The following is a 6,001-nucleotide window of genomic DNA, read 5'->3' as shown; positions in this document are numbered from 1 at the left end:
TAAAGCAAGTCAAGGCTACAACATCAGTACACATGTCGGATGTCTTGGGCCTTTCGAATCCAATCCAAATTGTCAACTAAACGTTTACCGTATGCCTCATGGTTATTTTTTCAATTTTAGGATGCTGCTATAAAAGCTAATATCATGGAATTTCGACCAAATTGACGTCACATTTAACGGTAGAAGCGTATGCTGCGAAACAGTAAAGGATCGTTATCAAACAGCTTGTATTCCAAGGTAATCATTATCATTCAGCTAATTTGCAAATTTCTATGTATAGGCTAAGGCAGTGGTTCCCAACGTGGGCGATTTGGCGGTCTAGGGGAGCGAAAATGACGAAGGGGGCAACAGGGGGGCGAAAATGGACTAAGGGGGCGAAAATAGGAAGGGGCGATAGGGGGGGCGATGACGCGTCAAAACGGCTGACCTTTTTTTTTTAGTCAACCCACGGAAATTTAGTTACAAAAGTGTGTCAAATTAGACATCGAGCCGAAAATTTGACCTTTTCTTTTAGTCAACCCGCCGGTGATTACAGTTTGTATGCCCAATTTTCGGTACACAAAATTTTGGGAGGATGATCGGTGTTGACCTTGAAAAGGGGGCGATGGGTCGAAAAAGGTTGGGAACCACTGGGCTAAGGCAAGTCAAGGTTTCCTAATCAGACCTGTATCTGCGGTCGCTTTGAATCCATTCTAAAAGTCAATATTGCCCAACTATAGAAAACGTTTCGTGTTTTGGATTAATACCAAGTAGTCAAATTTAAATCAAGTCCATGCATCTCTTTCTCTGATTATTTTTTAAATTTTAGGATGCTGCTTAAAGACTGCATGCTCCAAGAGCAAGATTATATCACTGGAACTAACCGAGTTTAGGAGTATGCTGCGACAACTGAAAGACTCGTTATCAAGTCAGCAGGTATGACAACTTTGTTAACGACACCTGATGTCAACTTTCGTAGTCGCATATATGAAGTAAACCAAAGCAGAGATGGTCAAAGTTACTAGCGTTGCTACTCAAGTCTATGTAGAAATACCCCGTCAATTTATACTCGATTACAAGTAGATGCAACAGTTCCCAATACAAGTCAAAACTACGTCAAGTGGAAGTAGAATACGAAATGTCGGAAAAATAGTCAAGTATGGTAAGTAGTTTTTCGGAAGTTTGTACTTTGAAAATTGCAATATGAATCTTCGCGACTAATATAAAATTACTAATGGCATATGACACTACTAACAGGAACAATCTTCAAAAATATATTCAGTTATTCCTGGTACAGGTGGTGTTGCTAGACTTGGACAACTAGATATTCTAGTTGTTTAATTATACTAATTGAAGCTATTCTAATTTGTGAAATGTTTCTATGCTCTAATTCTAATTCTAATCTAATGTCTGGGTTTCCTGAAAAGGCTACAGGAGAACTGTAGAATGCGAAACGAGCCAAGCTTGCGGTGCAGTAGGGGTGTTCAAAAATGACTTTTTATTCTCAAATTCTACTCGCTACTTGATAAAATTGTTAGGTTACCTTATTGAAGCTTGCACACTAAATTTGGTTTGATTCCAACCAGCAGCCACATTGCTACTGGAGAAGAAAGTTTTTTTAATTTATTATATTAAAATGAGTCAAAATTTTCTGTTCACCCATGAAATTGTTGTCTATAAACGATGCCCACCAAATTTGCCACAATTCAAACCTGCCGGAGCGGAGTTACTGATGTCGAAAAATTTGGATTTGAATAAAATAGTATTTACGGTGGGCACAACTGTAATAACTGATTAAAGAATCGGTCACCGTAAAAATACTTTTGTATTAAAATCCAATATTTTTTAACGGCAATAACTCCGCTTCCACTAGTTGGAATTGAGCCTAATCGGTTGAGCAATGTTTCTATAGGAAACCTAACAATTTAATGGGGTGAACAGAAAATTTCAAATCTTCTTTTATTCATTTTCATATAATAAATAAAAAACTTTCTTCTCCTGTAGCAATGCGGCTACTGGTTGGAATCGAACCAAATTTGGTGTGCAGGCTTAAATTAGGTAACCTTACAATTTTATCAAGTAGCCAGTACGATTTGAGAAAAAAATCAATTTTTGAAGACCCCCAGCGCACATATCAGATGAGTTTAGAATCCAATCCAAATTGTCAACTAAACGTTTATACCTCATGGTTATTATTTCAATTTTAGGATGCTACTATACAAGATCATGTCAGGGCATTTCAACCAAGTCGACGTCGCATTGAACCATAAAACCGTATGCTGCGAAACAGTGATGGATCGTTATCAAACAGCACATATTGCAAGGTAATCATTAGCATCAAGCTAATTTGCTAATTTCCATGTATAAGGCAAGTCAAGGTTTTCTAATCAGACCTGTATCTGCGGTCGCTTTGAATCCATTCTGAAAGTCAATATTGCACAACTAGAAAACGTTTCGTGTTTTGCATTAATACCAAGTAGTCAAATTTAAATCAAGTCCATGCATCTCTTTCTCTGATTTTCTTCTAATTTTAGGATGCTGCTTAAAGACTCCATGCTGCAAGAGCAAGATTATATCATAGGAACTAACCGAGTTTAGAAGTTTGCTGCGAAAACTGAAAGACTCGTTATCAAGCCAGCAGGTATGACAACTTTGGTAATGACTAGGGCAATTTTTTTGACCTAAAACATGGAAGATTTTGACCTAAAAAATCTTAATTTTGACCTTTTTTGACTTAAAAAACTGAAATTTGACCAAATTTTGACCTCACGTATGCAAATTAGGTGTTTTCGCATATAATGTTAAAATTGTACTACTTATCTTCATTTCTGATTGGAACTGTCTGTCCTTACAAAGTAGATTGGCCTGAAAAAACGTTTTTGGCTCAAAAACTGACAGATTTTTACATGAAAAACTAGTATTTTAACGAAATCTGACCCTATGAAGAATTCCAGTAGTTACATTACGTATTCTGGTGGAAATAATTAAAATTTGTTGTAGTACAACGAAAGATCCTTTCCTACATTCTCGGGTAGAAAGTGTCTGTCCTTACTACGTAGCTTGCCAAGAACGGAGAAAGAACATTCAACAGCAGCATTTGTTGGCTGACAACACTCAAGTTGTGTGCACACTGCTGGTGACAAACCGTGTTGCTTCATTCTGACAATGTTGTCTATATCACAATTTTTAAGCTTGCGCTTCTTGATATAAGAACCATGCAATGTCCAAGCATTCTTGCTTCAGCTAGGATATTGTGGTACGTTGACCATAAAACCATGTCCATATTTGTTTCATTAGACCCTTTATGATTCACAATGAGCAGACGATGGTCCGTTTACAACGGTAGGCCTATAAAGTAGGCTACAAGCTGTAAAATATCAAATGATAAGTTCACCGACAGCGCAAAATCTACGATACAAACGAAATGCAGAGGTCAAAAAATGTTTGACTTTGTAAACAATTTTGACAAATTTTGTAAACAATTTTGACAAATTTTGACCTAACGCTACAATTTTGACCTAATTTTGACTTTTTTGACATGTCAAAAAAATTGCCCTAGTAATGACACCTGATGTCAACTTTCGTAGTCGCATCTATGAGGTAAACCAAAGCAGAGATGGTCAAAGTTACCAGCGTTGCTACTCAAGTCGATGTAGAAATACCAACTTCAATTTATACTCGATTACAAGTAGATGCAACAGTTCCCAATACAAGTCAAAACTACGCCAAGTGGAAGTAGAATACGAAATGTTGGAAAAGTAGTCAAGTATGGTACGCAGATTTTCAGAGGATTCTACCTTGAAAATTGCGATATGAATCCTCGCGACTAATATAAAATTACTAATGGCATATGACACTACTAACAGCAAGAATCTTCAAAAATATATTCATTTATTTCTGATATAGGCGGTGTTGCTAGTATTCTAGTTGTCTAATTATCCTAATTGAAGCTATTCTAATTTGTGAAATGTTTCTATGCTCTAATTACAATTCTAATCGAATGTATGAAATCTTTCTATGGTCTAATTTTAAGTATCATCTAATGTCAGGTTTTCCTGGAAATGCTACAGGAGAACTGTATAGTGCGAAACAAGCCAAGCTTTCTGTACAGTAGGGGTGTTAAAAATGAATCTTTATTCTTAAATTCTTCTGGCTACTTGGTAAAATTGTTAGATTACGGAATTGAAGCCTAAACACCAAATTTGGTTCAATTCCAACCAGTAGCCGCATTGCTACAGGAGAAGAAAATTATTTTATATATTATTTAAAAATTAGTAAAAAAATTCAAAATTTTCTGTTCACCCTTGAAATTGTAAGGTTGTCTATAGAAACGATGCCCACCAAATTTGCCTCAAATCAAACCAGCCGAAGCGGAGTTATTGATTTCGAAAAATTTGGATTTGAATAAAATAGTATTTACGGTGGGCACAACAGTCATAAATAATTAAAGAATCGTTCACCGTAAATACTATTTTATTCAAATCCAAAATTTTGTGACGGCAATAACTCCGCTTCCACTGGTTGGAATTGAGCCAAATCGGTTGAGCATTGTTTCTATAGACAACCTAACAATTTAATGTGGTGAACAGAAAATTTTAATTCTTTTTTCGTTCATTTTCATATAATAAATAAAAAACTTTCTTCTCCTGTAGCAATGCGGGTACTGGTTGGAATCAAACCAAATTTGGTGTGCAAGCTTCAATCATGTAACCTAACAATTTTATCAAGTAGCCAGTAAAATTGAAAGAAAAAGTCATTTTTGAACACCCCTACTGTACAGTAGACATTTGCTATTCTCATGCTCATAAGATGAACTGTGATTTGATGATAACCGAGTTTGATTCAACTTTTCGCGATTTCAGTAATTCTAATTCTAATCTAATTTGAAAAAAAACTGTTAGCTAGAATTATAATTTTAATCTAAGTTACAACTGTGTAGCTCAAATTTTAATTCTACTCTAATTCGAAAAAAAAACTTGTAGTTGTAATATAATTCCAATCCAATTTGGAAAAACGGAACGTTTTCTAGTTGCCCAAGTCTGCCTGTTACATGCGGTTTGCATGAAAACTATCCATCAATTTCCATCTTGTCGATGACTAATTGCCCACACATACAGTGATCGTGTGTGAACATGTTTCCTATAGCGGTTAGTTCACCCTATCGGACCACAGTCTGTGCTGCAATTCCTTAGCAAGTGTAACATCTGACTTTTTGTAAGTACTTTGTGAAAATATATATACTTTGTAATGCCTTCTATTTTTGTGGTCTTTCATTAAGTTATGCATGTTAGCATATGTGCCTGTTATTTGGGTTGTGAATATGCATTTTGATTTCAGAATGATGCCACAAGTTCTTGCTGAAGATAGTGACTCAGCCTTCGCCGTACAAGAGTGTTTTTCGGAAACCTGGAGGAGGCGACTTCCCAATACTACATGGGCAATGTTCTTCGAGCAGTATTTTCAGTGAATTTTTTTCTCCGTCGCTGGGATCTCTGTTTTTGTTATTTCACTAAATATGTTTTTTTTATGTTATTATGGTTCAATTGATATCGAATATATGCAATCAAGAAAGTTTATTTGCAATAGCGTGCCATTTGGAAAAAGATGCAGGATTTCAAGTGGGGTGTATATATTGAAATTCCGCCCCAATCAATTCTAATGGCTAGGGTGAGATATCCGATATACACCGCAAGGAATGGGGTGGATTCTGGTCATTCACACCGGCAGGGTTACGTAAGTTCTATTTTCGTGTACCACCTTTTGGGGTGTGTATAACCACTCTTTTCGCTAAGAGTGTATGCGATGAATTTCAGCCAAAGATGTTACAATGGCGTCAAAATTGTAATATATGAAAAGGTTCACTGGGCAGAAGCTACCAAGGTTCGTTGGTGAACGTGAACCTCTAGTTTTCTGAGATTCACATACAGAACGCGAACGTGAACCTCACGTTCACGCCATCCCTACTATTTATGAATATGACAGTATATCCAGCGTGCGAAGTCACGAAAATCGTGCCATGCCA

General features: G+C 36.4%; 1 long non-coding RNA gene across 1 annotated transcript; it reads left to right on the top strand.

The window, feature by feature from the left end:
* The first annotated feature begins 376 nt into the window (after positions 1 to 376).
* LOC145437099 (uncharacterized) lies at positions 377 to 5,778 on the top strand. The gene is made up of 4 exons (XR_013914574.1): positions 377 to 915; positions 2,187 to 2,303; positions 2,514 to 2,620; positions 5,317 to 5,778. It is a non-coding gene; the product is annotated as an uncharacterized LOC145437099 (long non-coding RNA).
* Positions 5,779 to 6,001: the final 223 nt, after the last annotated feature.

This window comes from Botryllus schlosseri, chromosome 4 (genome assembly GCF_051294905.1).
Source record: "Botryllus schlosseri isolate E-star chromosome 4, Bs_hap1, whole genome shotgun sequence".
Classification (NCBI taxonomy): Eukaryota; Metazoa; Chordata; class Ascidiacea; order Stolidobranchia; family Styelidae; genus Botryllus; species Botryllus schlosseri.
This window is presented reverse-complemented; position numbering and strand designations above follow the sequence as displayed.